The following is a 16,123-nucleotide window of genomic DNA, read 5'->3' as shown; positions in this document are numbered from 1 at the left end:
TTCAAGGCATCCGGCAGTTGCTGCTTGCTTTGTGGCTACTCGGTGCTTGCATAGCGGCAGAGCTCGGTCGTGACGGTGCCTTTAATGGTTACATCCTTCATGCTCAAGAGCTGTCGATCTGAAATCACAAAACGCTGACTTGAAATTGCTCCATTTGGTCCACGAGCTCTATTTTACAGTGATAGCGCGACAGGGCGTAAGCCAAAGCGAGTTCTTTCCTTAGTTTGTATGTTACTTTGATTGGGAATCTGAAGCACCAGCCGCATGCGTTAAAGGCAGAGAGGGCAGTCGTAAAGCGGCTTTTTGAAAATTGATTCAAGCGACATGTGGTCTGACTCCACTGTGACTACTGGTTGCCCGAGTATGTAGTCCTTGAACAATAGCTAGTGCCTCTTTCTCGATCTGTGCATACTGCTTCTGCGCGTCAGTTAACGAGCGGGACGAATAGGCTAAAAGAAGGTCGTCTTATAAAATAACTGCACCGACACCGTACTGGTTCGCGTCCACAGACAGCTTAACAGGTTTCGATATGTCGAAGTAAGCAATGCCTGTCGCTGTGAGGAAGCTAGCTCTCATCCTTTGTAAACTGCTCTCCTGTACATCGGTCCACGTCTACGCGACGTCCTTTTTCAGTAGCTCTCGAAGAGGTGCGGTTGTAACGGGCAGGGTCGAGATAAACCGCGACACGAAGTTTATCATACCAAGGAACACTTAAAGGTCCTTACGGTTCTCTGGTGCTGGCACTTGCATGATTTCTTGCACTCTGTCAGGATCCAAGGAAAGCCGTTCTGCGTTGAGGATGTGGCCCATGTAACGCACCCTGGACTGCAGCAATTGGCACTTCTTTTTATTAAGCTTTAGGATGCGTTGTCTGCATGGTTAAGCAAGGCGGCGAGGTTTATGTCATGCTCCTCTCGAGTTTCTCCAGACCAGTATGTCATCCATGACGACAGGTACGCCGGCCAACCCTGCAACCACTTCGTGCATGACTCGATGAAAAACCTCTGGTGCCGATGTGATGCAGAAACCTATATATTCCGAAGGGAGTGCTAATGATGCAAACACGTAAACTTACTTCATCAAGGTTTATCTGCCAAGCCCCTGACGAAGCATCGAGGGTGGAAAAGTATTTGGCTCTTCGTAGTCGTAACAGTACATCTTCCGAAGTAGACATATGGTAGTTCTCTCTCAGGATGGCCTTGTTTCAATCTGAAGGATCCAGGCAAATTCGCACTTTAGCATTTTTCAACACTACGGCCACATAGCTGGACCAAAAGCTCGGCTCGGTCACCTTTGCAATGATCGCCGTCGCGTTCTATTTCATCTATCTTAGTCTTCACAGGGTCTTGAAGGGCGACAGCAATTCTTCCTGTCAGTTTTATGGTAGCTCGTGCTTCGGTCTTCGGCTGTAGGTGACAGGCGACACCCTTACGTTGTCCTAGGTCTTGTAAGACGTCTTCAACCTCCTTTGGCAAGTCCTGGAAGTTATCTGCCTGGACCGCATTCATGCGATGTATCAAGCCCTATCGTTCAGCGGCGTCTCCACTCAACGTTGCTGCCACATTTTGAAGAACAACGAAGAAAGTAGCTTCTGTACTTTTCGTCTGGTTAGAGACAAGAAGGTTTATCTTCGCGATAGCCTTTCTGTGTGGCCAAAGAACGTGCGCGGCTTAGCCGAGCAATTTTACACTGGCGCTGCTAATAACTTTCGGAAGATCGTTTCAGGCATAACACAACAGTTCGCTCTGGGGTCTATTTTACATTTAACTGTGACACCGGCGACATTTACCGTTGCTGACCAGTTCTCACCGCTGGCGACTGCATGAAACTCCAACACTTGAAGAATACTTTTCGTCATCGACGATTTCAACTTGCCGTACGTGCCATCCTTCTGGCGGCGCTCTCGAGCGGCACACAAAATGGTTTCGGTAATTGTTTCAATACCTTCTTAATGCGGGACACCTTCCGGTTTTGTACTGTTGCAAGCTGCATCTTGGTTTTTACCACGTCTATACTTCTTTCAGATGCAAACGACGGGACGGTTGCTGCTTGAATCTCCGCGATCCACATAATATTCAAGCGGATGCTATGACGCATATAAACACATCAGGCGATCCACCACCTTCCCCTCTTCCCCCAGATCCGTTCCTGTCCCACGTTTCCGATTCGCAAGTTCTGCGCCAGCGAACACGCGCTCTCATTTCTCCGTGTTCGCACCCTCTCCCCCGTAGTCTTACTCGGCAGGAGGAGGTGACAGTGCGCCGGATCCGGGCAAGGGCGGCTCTGACCCCATCTGTTCGACATCGATGGCGGGAAAAAGATCTACCAGTGACTGACAGCAGCCCTCACTGTGATACTCCACCTGACGTCTGCGATGTGCGTCACTTGTTGTGGACGTGTCCATCAACGACTCCAATAAGACAAGGGATACTCACGAAGGTAGGCCTGCGGTGGAATCACGATTGTGATTACGAGAAGTAGACAATGGACAATCGCTATACTGCCAGCCTTCTCGAATACATAAGCGCAACTGGACTTCACTCCTTCTTTTAACTTTCTATCTCCTGCATCCCGTTCCCCCTTTCTCAACGTATGCCTTGTGGCAAACTCTTCGAAAAAAACAAAAAAAAACTACTCTTTACCCTGTTTCTTAGCTCGACAAATTTCTACCGTCTTGTCATAAGAGGGATTTTCCGGGATGAGTCCTTGCTGTAGTTCTTTGTCTCTTATACCAAGGATCATTCTGCTGCGTAGAAGTCTATCCTGCAGTTCTCTGAACTCGCATGGCCTCGCGAGAGTCCTGAGCTCTGTGAGCCAATTGCTAAATGACTCGCCCTCCCTCTGGTTCCTGGAACCAAACCGGAACTCGTTGTACGTGAGATTTTTGCTGGTTTGTAATGCTGTTCAAACTTCAGGTATAAAGACTTGAAATCCTTTTTCTGGTCCTCATTTTCAAGCCTAAAGGTGTGGAACGTACTCCTTGCCGAACATTAGGAATCGCGAGAAAAACCACATCTATTTTTCAAAAATCGCACCCCATCTTGCATTGCTAACACTCCAAATAATATAACAGCGTGTGTTTTTCAAATCTTTGCATATGCAGGATCTGCGTACTTTTAATAAACGCACAAAGTGTTGTAACAAAGAGTGCATTTGCTAGTCAAGAATGAGATTGGAGCTAATTTTGCTGCGACCAGCGCCCTCTCTCTGTAGCACAGCACTCTGAAGGCACGAACTCACAGCCTATGTTCCCGCTTACATTTTTACCCCCCCCCCCCCCCTAAAAATAGCGAGGGAGCATACTTACGTCGTCTACATTACACCCGCCGCCGCTCGGCGCCCGCGTGTACTCCGCCGGCCGAGTTGCTCGATTAATTTTGGCGAAGACGATACATCGCATTTACTATACAACGACGCAGTAATTATTTATTTCTGCCGAATTTCTAGCTGTTTACAGGTCAAGCTCTGGCTGAAAGTATACGCAATGAACCTACACTTATTAGGAGCCTTAATGAGGAATGCATTCTTCGCCTTTCTGCTGCCTGCTTGGACATTGTGCACTTTCGCTAGCATACAGTTTATGGTGTTATATTATTCTGTTTCTGGAAATCATACAATTAACAACCTATTCAAAAAACGACACCACGTTTTTCAATTTCAAAACAGGATACAGGAAGTAAGAAAGTGTAACGCCCCAGCCCTTAATTATCTACTTTTTTCTCTCTTACCACTTAATTTTAAGCACAAGTGAACTGCGGCAATGGTGCACTGGCTTAATGTCGTCAATTTGGCTTACCGGATAATTCACGTGAAACCCGTAATAGTCCATGACATCAAGACGGTGTTGCAGGAAGGCGTCGGGCATATTTGCGAGGATCCCAAGCGCGGTCATGGTGCTGCTGAGAGCTGTTACCCTGTGAAAGAGATGGCTGAACATGGTAAGACGATACCTGCAGGCATAATGAAGAGAAATGCTGCCTCTTGTCTCGCATACAAAGCACCTTTCTAAGGAAATAGCGTAGTCACCGTTGCACAATAGTTATCTTAATGATTGGTCCTCTTTTTTGTATGGGTATTGGAGAATGTACGGTGAGCCAACATCGGGGGTTTTCGTCCCAGCTCTACAGTTGATAGACTGAGAGGTTACGAGTATGAATCGAAATATTCCAGTCCTGAGATGCAAAAGCTAAGAATTCCTTTCTTATTTAGGTGGCAGCGGTGGCGTAGCGGTAGAACGTCCGCCTCACATGCAAGAGGACCATGTTTCCAATTCCTGTGCCCCACAATTTTCCACTGGATTAAAAAGAACGCGTGTCAGTAAAATTATATAAACAGGTTTGGGCTGCGACCTTACGCCAGCGAAAACCTCCGGCAACGCGCTCCCTCACCAGAACAGGAGTTGACAACCCTGGTGCAGTATTGGCCACAACATCCCATGAATATTCTTATAAAACCCCGGCCATTTGTCACCTACAGCTGCGGACCAAATGACCACTGGGGTGGTCAGACATGTGACCCCGCGGAGGGCGCTAAGTACTTCTGGATCTGCACAGTGCGTCCTTAGAAATTGACCCTGGTAACGTTTAATGCTAGAACCGTAAATAATACGGCCTTAGTTGGTGGGGCTTATTGAGGCTAGGAGGCCGAATGAGGCATATACTCTACTGAAGGGTGGGCATGTATTGTGTGGTCGAGGTTTAACGGAGAGGCGGGAATTAGGAGTCGGTTTTCCTGGCAATACGGGATTATCTGGCAATTAAATGAACGCTATGATGTTAATTATAAAGCAGGACAAGCGTTTTAATTAACCTAAATAAGCGGTATAAACGGAACGTTTTACAGGCATACCCGCCCACATGCAGTTATGATGACCGGGCAGTCGAAAGATCCTACGAAGATGTAGAACTGGCAATGGGGAAAGTAAAAACAATATTCTGTACTGAGAGGAGACCTCAATGTTATGGTAGGCGGAAAGCAAGCTGGAGACCAGGCAGAGAGAAACTATGGCATTGGGCTAAGGAATAGCAGGGGGAAGTATTAGTTCAGTTTGCTAAACGCAGTAGCTTATAATTCATGAATACCTCCTTCAGCAAACTGAAGAACCGGAAGTGCACATGGAAAAGCCCTAACGGGGGCATACGAATGAAATTGACTCCATAATCTGTTCTAACCCTGGGATTGTGCACCATGCAGAGGTAAGAGGAAAGGTTTAATGCGATGACCACAGGATTGTAATGTCTCAAATTAATCTGGATTTGAATAGGTAATGGAAAAGATTAGTGTGAAAGAAGGTCAATCAGCGAATTCGCGGCAATGGGAAAAATAAAAGAATTCAGGCAGCCACTGCAGAAGAATCTCAGTGCTATCAAAGAAAGCCGATCTTAGCCTACAAGAAATGAGCAATAATTTCAGATAAATCATTACTGAGTGCGTGGTATAAGTAGGTAGTAGAATTGTTAGAAAGGATACCGGTAAACCATCTAAGGGGACGAAAGATTGGATCAAGAAACACCAAAGTATGAAAATCTCCAAAACACCAGACCGGATATAACGGGAAGAGATATGAAAAGCAATAAATAAACGCAAGGTTGCCAACATAAGGAAGTATAACATGGGGTAAATCGAACATGCTCTAAAGAATCGTCGTAGCCTGAGAGTGGTAAAGATTAAATTAGGCATAAGGAGAGTCAAGGCGGGCAGTGTCATTGCTATCATGAAAAAGATAGACAAGATAGCCGAGGAGTTCCATACAGACCCCTACAGTAGCAAAGTAGTCAGGATAAGAATGAAATTGGCTGCAGTGAAGAGCAATCAGACGTTCAACCTGTAACGAAAGTACAGGTTAAGAAAACATTAGAAAATGGGGAAAGCAGCTGGGGAAAGTCAGGTAAGACGGAGGGGATATCGTGCTTCGAAAGCACCGCAGTCATGAAAGAACATTAGCACTATCCTAATTCATAAAAAAGGAACGCTAAGGACTCTACAGACAACTCAGCTTACTATACGTCACGTACAAGTAATTTATTAAAATAATCGCTAATAGGACCAGGACAACCTGAGAATTTACCCAACCGAAGGATCAAGCGGGAGTCGGAAAGGGCACTCTACTATCGATCCCATCCGCACTATCAATCAAGTGATAGAAAAGTGCTCGCAATATAACCAGCCCTTATACATAGCATTCATTGACTATACGAGAAAGCATTTAGCTCGGTCGAAACCTCAGCGGTCATGCAGGTATTGCGTGATCAGGGTATAGGTGAGCCATATGTAAAAGTACTGGAAGATATCTATAGTGGATGCACAGCAACCACAGTTCTGAAAAGGAAGTGATAAAATTCTAATTAAGAAAGATGTTAGGCAGGGAAACACGATCTCCTCAGTGCTATTTACAGCTTGCTAGAGAGTGCATTCACAGGCATGGGGTGGGAACAGTTAAGCATCAGGGTCGATGGTCAATATCTCAGTAATCTCCGATACGCTTATGATATTACCTTGTTAAGCAATTAAGGGGACCAAATGCAACTAATGTTTTATGATCTCGATCGGAGAAGCAGAGAGGACCTAAAGATTATTATGCAGAAGATTGAGGCAATGTTGTACAGCCTGGGAAAGGAAGAGCAGTTTAAAATAGATAGCGAATCGTTTGGATGTAGCAGGCGAATATGTCTACTTAGGACAGGCAGTACCCGCACCATGAAAGGGAAACAACCAAATGAATAAAATTAGAATGAAGCTCATTTAGAGCGTACTCAAACATTATGACTCGCAGTTTACCAGTATTACCTAAGAGGGAAGTGTATAAATTTTTGCATCCTACCTGTAACCGCCTTTGGGGCTGTAACGTGGAGATTAACGAAAAGGGTTCTACTTAGGTTGAGGTCAACGCGGATGATTATGGAACGGAAATGGTAGGTGTAACGTTAAGAGTAAGGAAGAGTGCAGTATCAGCAAGAAAAACAATTCGAGTTATTGACATTCTAGTGGAAATCAAGAATAAGAAATGGGAATGTAGTTCTTAGGATAAGCGATGGTCTCTAAGAGTACCAGCTGGATTCCAAGGCAAAGTAAGCGTAGCAGGGTGAGGCGATAATTAGGTCGATGGATGAGACTAAGAAATTCGCAAGGGTCAAATGAATGCAGCTAGCACAGGACCGGGTTAATTTGAGGAAAATGGGAGAGGCTTTCGCCCTGCAGTAGGTATAGTCTGGCTACTGACGATGATGATTATTATTTTAGGGCGTGTTCATGCACGACAAAATGCCACACTGTTCAAAATGGTATGGTGGAAAATCAAATGGATAAATCGCTTACTAAAGCATATTAAATTTACGCTCGTTATTAGAACAATATTGTCAAGGTAGCCCACCAAAAGTTGTAAATGTTTTACGCTAAAAAAAAAGAGCTTGTAATTCTGACTGAACACCTGAAAGTTGAGAATAACAAAACGCCCAGGAGATCGGCGGCAAGCTGAGATTTATAGGTAAACAAGCACGTCCGGACCGCACCCGTGAACAAAATGCTAGAAAAAAGCTTATAAAAGCTATGAATATTGGGCATAGGAAGTTAATATATAGTTTTGCGACGATACTCTTGGCGACTATAGAAACCTGGGCGAGTTGGATGGGATTCATCTTAAAGCAGAGCGAAACACAAGACTAAAAGAACAGGAGACGGCACAAGCGCTTTCTGTGTCGTCTCCTGTTCTTTTAGTATTGTGTTTCGCGCTGCTTTAAGATGAACATTGGCGACAGGTCAGCCGTAGATTACGGCCGTTGGCTTAAGTACGTCTGCTCATCACTGTGTATTATAAGTATGGGTCTTCTTTATGCAATGTGCTCATTTATTGGGTTTTGACATTTTGTGGTTTTTCGTTGAGGGTGGGGGAGTAAGGTAACCCGCTAAACTTTCCACGTCCTCAGTTCTTAAAGCCCTGAATGCTTCCTTCGCTTCTAGAAGATTTTGCCTTGGCTACGTATCTCAATGGCAGCGTTGTAAGAATGTAGTCTCTTTCAATAGTCTACGGCCCAAGGAATTTGCTTCTAAGCACCGTAACGCTGCTCGTATCGCAACTCTGGCATTCGTAGTCTGATAGAAGACAAATGTCGCCCTCATTCTGCTCTAGCTTCCATTCATATTCCAATATTGCTACCAGGAGCCGCTTAACAGGACATAGAAGCGAAACCTTTGGGCCTTATACTTTTGACAAAGAATCAACTTAAGCTCATTGTTTTTAGTTTTGTGTTTGTTTTTGACAGCTGAGGCATTGACCCTCATATGCAGATTCTGAGCATGGGGGGTACAAAATCTAAGGAGGGAGCGCGCAGCAAACCCTTGGAGCCTAGTCATAAAAAATAAGAGTGCGAGTCAGTCCCCACGGGATAATATGGTCCGCCGTACGCACAGCACCGGGAAATCGACGCTGTGAAAAAGGCTCGCCACAGCAGACAACCGCACGCCCGCGCCAGGGCAGACGCGTGCACTAAAACATAATCATCATCAGCCTTACCATACCCACTGCAGGGCGAAGGCCCCTCTCATATTTATCCAGTTAATCCGGTTCTATGCTGGCTGCATCCACTTGACCCCTGCGAACTTCTTAACCTCATTCGCCCACCTAACTTTCTGCCGCCCCCTGCTACGCTTTCCTTCCCTTGGAATCCAGTTTGTTACCCTCAGCGACCATCGGTTATCCTCTCTTCGCACTACATGTCCTGTCCATGTCCATTTCTTCTTCTTAATTTCCACTAGAATGACGTTAACTTGAGTTATTTCTCTGCCCACTCTGGACGCTTCCCATCTCTTAATGCTACCCCTCGTTCCATAGCCCTCTGGGTTGTCCTCAACTTACGTAGAACCCTCTTGATTAGCCTCCACGTTTCAGCCCCATAGGTGAGTACAGGTAAGATGCAACTGTTGTATACTTTCCTCTTGAGCGATACCGGTAAGCTGCTAGTCATAATCTGCGAGTGCTTACCAAACGCGCTCCATCCTAATCTTATTCTTGTAATTTCCTTTTCATGGTCCGCATCTGCGGTTACTACCTGTCCTAAGTAGACATATTCGCCTGCTACTTCCATTGCTTCGCTACCTAACCTTAAACTGCGGTTCCTTCCCGTGGCTGTTGCACATAACCTTAGTCTTCTGCATATTGATTGTCCAGCCTACCTTTCTACTTTGTTTATCTAGGTCACCAATCATTATTTGCAGTTCATCCCCCCAGTTGCTTAGCAAGGCAATGTCATCTGCAAATCGCAGAATACTGAGGCATTATTCTCCATCTACCCTTATTCCTAACTGCTCCCATTCCAAGTCTCTGAATACTTCCTCTAAGCAAGCTGTGAATAGTACTGGGGAGATTGTGTCTCCTTGCCTAACTGCTTTCTTTATGGGAATTTTGTTACTCTCTTTATGCAGAGCTACGGTTGCTGTGCAGTCACTATATATATCTTACAACACTTTCGCGTACGGCTCGTCTCCCCCTGATTTCGTAATTCCTGCATCACCTCCGACGTTTCAACTAAAACATACCGACATCAAAACATTAGGGTGTGATTCGGAGAGCGAAAAAACGAGGGAGGGAGGGGCTTCCATGGCACTTGGCTTGGGAAGTTTGGCAGCGTGACGCCTTGTTCTCTCCTTAGTTGTTTTTTTTTTTTTATTTCTCAATTATTCTGAGCCTCTACATCGTATTTAGAATAGTCCCCGACACGGTGCGCTTTAAACTGATGGATAAGCGCGCAGCGCCGGGCAGCGTACCCTGCTATTTGAACCGAAAGTAGTTTCCGTCAGTGCTCGGCAAATTCTGGAACGTCCATCGCCATTGCAGCAGCGTCAACCGCTGTTCGATAGCGTAGCACTACTGCTAAGAAACCTTCCACATTATGGCATCCGTGGCATAGCTTTAACCCTCCTTAGTAGTTATTTAATTTCCCGCGTGCACATACTCAAATCAATTGTGTATGTTCTGAAACGAAAACGTTATCGTACGGAGTGCCATAATCGTCCACACTCGAGCCAGTCTTATTTCTGATATACAATAATGATATTATTACGTATAAAAAATAGAGTGAGAGACGACGAAGCTGGAGAAACCTTTGGGGCTTGCCAGAACACTTGCTGTGTTCTGCTCTGGTGTGCTGTGAACACTTGCTCATCACATGCTGTGGTTTCCTGTGCTAGCCTTCTGCCCCGTGTCATCTTGGTGGAGGTGAATCAAGGTCCCGATACGCACCGATTAGCCCATTTACTCTGCAAAAAACTGGATTTGCGCTGCAGCCGCCACCTACCTGGGATACAAATGACGCCACAAACAGCCACGATAACCTCTGAAGCAGCCCCTACTACCACGAGAACATCGCCTCATCTTGTACTCACAAAAATTCGCCACCTTCCCATCTTTAATGGCGACGACCACCCAGACGTTGACGACTGGCAAAGATGAGTACGAGCGCTGCAGCCGCAACAACCACTGGGACGCAACCATCATGCTCGCTAATCATCATCATCATCATCAGCCTGACTATACCCACTGCAGGGCGAAGGCCTCTCCCATATTTCTCCACTTAACCCGGTTCTGTGCTAGCTGCATCCACTTGACCCCTGCGAACTTCCTATAACCTCATCCGCCCACCTAACTTTCTGCCGCCCCCTGCTACGCTTTCCTTCCCTCGGAATCCAGTTTGTTACCCTAAGCGACCATCGGTTATCCCCTCTTCGCACTACATATGTCCTGCCCATGCCCATTTCTTCTTCTTAATTTCCACTATAACGTCGGTAACTTGAGTTATTTCTCTGACCCACTCTGCACGCTTCCTATCTCTCAATGTTACCCCTAGCATTTTTCGTTCCATAGCCCTCTGGGTTGTCCTCAACTTAAGTAGAACTCTCTTGGTTAGCCTCCACGTTTCAGCCCCATAGGTGAGTACAGATAAGATGGAACTGTTATATACTGTCCTCTTTAGCGATACCGGTAAGCTACTAGTCATAATCTGTGAGTGCTTGCCAAATGCGATCTGTCCCAATCTTATTCTTCTTGTTATTTCCTTTTCATGGTCCGGATCTGCGGTTACTACCTGTTCTAAGTAGACATATTCGCCTACTACTTCCAGTACTTCGCTACCTAACGTAAACTGCTGTTCCTTTCCAAGGCTGTTGAACATTACCTTAGTCTTCTGCATATTGATTTTCAAGCCTACCTTTCTACTTTTCCTGTCTAGGTCATCAATCATTATTTGCAGTTGATCCCCCGAGTTGCTTAGCAAGGCAATGTCATCAGCAAATCGCAGAATACTGAGGCATTATTCTCCATCTACCCTTATCCCTAACTGCTGCCATTTCAAGTCTATAAATACTTCCTCTAAGCAAGCTGTGAATAGTACTGGGGAGATTGTGTCTCCTTGCCTAATACCTTTCTTTATAGGAATTTTGTTACTTTCTTTATGCAGAACTATGGTTGCTGTGCAGCCACTATATATATCGTCCAGCACTTTCACGTACGGCTCGTCTACCCCCTAATTTCGCAATGTCTGCATCACCGCCGAGGTTTCAACTGAGGCAAATGCTTTTTCGTAATCAATGAATGCTATGTATAAGGGCTGGTTATATTCCGAGCATTTTTCTATAACCTGATTGATGGTATGGATATGATCGATAGTACAGTACCGTTTCCGAAAACCTGCTTGATCCTTTGCTTGACTGACGTCTAAGGTTGTCCTGATTCTATTAGCGATTACCTTAGTAAATACCCAGTTGAAAAAAACTACAGAACCATGCCAAAAATACGACAGAATATTGTGTAGTTCTGTTGTAAACGTCAGATTTTCCTGTAGTTCTGTATTACTTTACTGTAGTTCTGTAGTTTTCCTGTAATAGCTTTCTGTTGTCTGTAGTTCTGTCGCACTTTTCTTTTGTAACTACAGAAAGCTCTGATGTTACTAGAGAAAATTCTGTTGTCACAACAGGTTTTCTGTCAGAAACCGCGCAGAAATTCTGGCCTAATGACAGAAAGTTTTCAGTAGTTTTTTTCGACTGGGTACATTATACGTAACAGACAGTAAGCTGATTGGTCTGTAATTTTTAAGGTCTTTAGGGTCCCCTTTCTTATGATGTTTTGCATTCTTCCATGGTTCCGGTACCGTCGATGACACCAGGCACTGCGTATACAGGGTGGCCAGTTTTTCTAGCACGATATCCCCCCCGTCCTTCAGCAAATCTGTAGTTATCTGATCCTCACCAGTTGATTTCCCCCTTTTCATAGTTTCTAATGCTTTCTTGACCTCGTCCTTCGTCACTGGTGGAACGTCTGACTGTTTCTCCCTACTGCCAATCTCATTACGGTCCTGACTACTTTGGCTACTGTAGAGATCTGTATAGAACTCCTCGGCTACTTTGACTATCTTGTCCATATTCGTGATGTTGCCAGCCTTGTCCCTTATCGCATACATATGGTTTTTGCCTATGCCCAATTTCTTCTTTACCGCTTTTAGGCTTCCCTCAATTTTCTCCATGTTATACTTCCTTATATCGGCCAGTTTGCGTTTATGGATTTGCTTTGATATCTCGGCCAATTCGATCTGGTCTGCTGGATTGGAAGCTTTCATACTCTGGCGTTTTTTGATCAAATCTTTCGTCTCCTTAGACAGCTTACCGGTATCCTCTCTAACTATCCTACCGCCTACTTCTACCGCGCACTCTGTAATGATATCTCTGACATTATTGTTCATTGCTTCTAGGGTAATGTCGCCATCCTCGGTTAGAGCTGAATATCTATTCTGTAGCGAGATCCTGAACTCTTCTGCCCTCCCCCTCACCGCTAATTCGATGATCGGCTTCTTTCTTACTAATCTGTTGCGTTCCTTCTTCAGATTTTGGCTAATTCGGGACCTCACCATCCTGTGGTCACTGCATCGCACTTTCCCGATTACCTACACGTCTTTCATAACGACGGGGGCTGAACACATTATGAAATCGATTTCATTTTTAGTCTCCCCGTTAGGACTTTTCCATGTCCATTTCCGGTTATTCCGTTTGCTGAAGAAGGTATTCGTGATTCTTAAGTTATTGCGTTCTGCAAACTCAACTAGTCACTCCCCCCTGCTATTCCTAGAACCACTGCCGTAGTCACCTACTGCCTGGTCTCCTGCCTGCTTTTTCCGTACCTTGGTATTGAAGTCCCCCATTAGTACAGTATACTGCGTCTTTACTTTTCGCATTGCCGATTCTACATCTTCGTAGAAGCTTTCAACTGCTTGGTCATCATAACTACATGTAGGTGCATAGGCCTGTACAACCTTCAGTTTATACCGCTTGTTAAGCCTAATTACGATTCCTGCCACCCTCTCGTTAATACTATAGAATTCATCTATATTACCCGCTGTATACTTATTGACAAGGAAACCTACTCCGAGTTGTCGCCTATCTGGTAAACCTCGATAACACAGTACATGCCCATGCTTCGGTACAGTCATGCCTCATTCGGCCTCCTAACCTGACTAAGCCCTATGACATCCCATTTCATACTCTCTAGTTCCTCTAACAGCACACTCTCTAGTTCCTCTAACAGCACTGCTAAACTAGCTTCACTAGCTAGGGTTCTAGCGTTAAACGTTGCCAGGGTCAGTTTCCAATGGCGGCCTGTCCAAAGGTGCAGCGGTGGCGTAGCGCTAGAACATCCGCCTCGCATTCAAGAGGACCGGGGATGCGTTTTCGGCCTGTGTAATTCGCCTGCTACATTCGAGCGTGTGATGGACTCTCTTTTACATGGTTTCAAATGGACGACGTGATTATGTCATCTCGATGACGTCATTGTCTTTTCTTCGACCTTCGAGAGCCATCTTCACCGCCGTGATGCCATTCTTAGAGTCCCTCGAAGAGCTGGCCTTCATCTGAATTCAAAGAAGTGTAGCTTCGGCCGACGTGAACTCAAAGTGCTCGGACACCTGGTCGATGCCCGCGGCGTTCAACCCGACCCCGACAAATTTCGTGCTGTAAGTGTATTTCCTACACCCCACTGTACAAGTGACGTTTGTAGTTTTCTTGGCCTTTGCTCGTATTTTCGGCGGTTTGTCCTCAACTTTGCGGACACGGCTCGTCCACTCACACTTCTTCTGAAGAACGGTGTTCCATTCTGCTGGTGCCAAGAACAGTCTGAAGCCTTTTCTGCGCTCAACGCAGCCCTTACCAACCCGCCCGTCCTGGCACACTTCAACCCCTGAGCACGAACGGAGGTACGCACCGACGCCAGTGGCCACGGTATTGGCGCCATTCTCGCCCAACTGCAGACCGGTCGCACTCGCGTCATTGCTTATGCCAGTCGCCTCCTTTCAGCGGCTGAGCGGAATTATTGTATCACAGAACGTGAGTGTTTAGCCCTCGTGCGGGCCATTACAAAATTTTGCCCTTACTTATTTGGCTTGTTTGGCCGTCATCACCGACCACCACGCCTTATGTTGGCTTTCTACGCTGAAGGACCCTATTGGTCGTCTACGGCGTTGGGCGCTGCGTCTTCAGGAATACACTTTTTCTGTCGTTCACAAGTCCGGCCGGCTACCCGCTGATGCCGATTGCCTGTCCCGCAACCCGGTAGATCCGCCGCCAGAAAGCGAGTTTGATGATGACACCTGTATGCTGTCCGTCTCTGATCTTTTAAACATTCGTCATGAGCAGCGCTTTGCGGCGTTATCAACCGCCTCAGCACTGAATACCTTGATGCCACTCTTGCTTTAGTTTGTGCTCCACAACGGCACTTCATATCGGCGGAATATGTGACCAGATGGCGCTGTGCTTCTGCTCGTAGTACCCGAACACCTGCGTGCCACCGTTCTTCAGCAGCTGCATGATGCGCCCACTGCAGGTCATCTCGTTGTATCTCGTACTTACGACAGCGTCCGTCGGCGCTTCTTTCGGCCAAGCCTCTACCGCTCTGTTCGTCGTTACGTCGCTTCTTGTGAAATGTGCCAGCGGCGGAAGAAGCCCTCGGTTGTGCCTGCTGGATCCCTACAGCCGATCGCCATCCCAATAGACCCATTTTACCGAGTTGGCCTTGATCTCCTGGGGCCTTTTCCTCTGTCTGCTTCGGAGAATAAATGGATTGCGGTGGCTACGGACTATACTAAACGCTATGGCGTTACACGAGCGATACCCACCAGCTGTGCAACTGACATGGCTGCATTTCTCCTCCACGACGTTATCTTGATCCAAGGTGCTCCACGCCAGCTGCTCACTGACCGTGGCCGTTGCTTTCTTGCTCGAGTAGCCGAAGAAATTCTGCGATACTGCTCCAATAAGCACTACTTCACCGCTTACCATCCACAAACGAACGGCCTCACCGAACGCCTCAATCGCACACTCATGGACATGCTATCAATGTATATATCGGCTGATCACCGTGACTGGGATATTCCTTTACCATTTTTTACGTTTGCATATAATTCCTCCCGACACGATACAATAGGCTATTCGCCCTTCTATCTTCTGTTCGGCCGTGACCCCTCTCTTCCGTTTGACAGCGTACTGTCTCACACCGTTGATGCAAGCTCCTATGTTCGTGACGCCATATCACGTGCTGACGCCATCCCATGTTCTTGCTCGCCGCCGACCGGCTTCTTCCCAGAACTCCCAAAAACAGCGCCATGATTCTCGACATCGCGATGTCCACTACTCTCCGGACTCTCTCGTCTTGCTCTGGACCCCCGCTCGTAGAATTGGGGTCTGTGAGAAGCTCTTGGCGCGGTACACAGGCCCCTACCGTGTTTTACGGCCAGTCACTTCTGTGACATACGAAGTCAGCCCTGTGCACCCACGCCAACAGTTTGATATGCCACGTTCCGAAATCGTTCATGTCGCTCGCATGAAGCCCTACCACTCCAGCTGTAGTTCCTCGACGTAGTACAAACCAGGACGGTGCTTTTCGTGGCGGGGTAATGTTACATATATGCGACCGAAGAGGACGACGACAAAAATAGAGTGAGAGACGACGAAGCTGAAGAAACCTTTCCGGCTTGCCTTAACACTTGCTGTGTTCTGCTCTGGTGTGCTGTGGACACTTGCTCATCACCTGCTGTGGTTTCCTGTGCTAGCCTTCTGCTCGGTATCAATATTCTTAATATACCGTGTGCTGCTT

The 16,123-nt window shown here is 46.4% G+C and overlaps 1 protein-coding gene across 1 annotated transcript in view; it reads right to left on the bottom strand.

The window, feature by feature from the left end:
• The window catches only part of LOC146210079 (uncharacterized), a 30,755-nt gene that overhangs the window by 1,803 nt on the left and 12,829 nt on the right, over nucleotides 1-16,123 (bottom strand). The gene's annotated exons all lie outside the window — the stretch shown is intronic.

The sequence above is a fragment of the Amblyomma maculatum genome, chromosome 1, assembly GCF_055883805.1.
Source record: "Amblyomma maculatum isolate TAMU_Amacu chromosome 1, ASM5588380v1, whole genome shotgun sequence".
Lineage (NCBI taxonomy): Eukaryota > Metazoa > Arthropoda > Arachnida > Ixodida > Ixodidae > Amblyomma > Amblyomma maculatum.
This window is presented reverse-complemented; position numbering and strand designations above follow the sequence as displayed.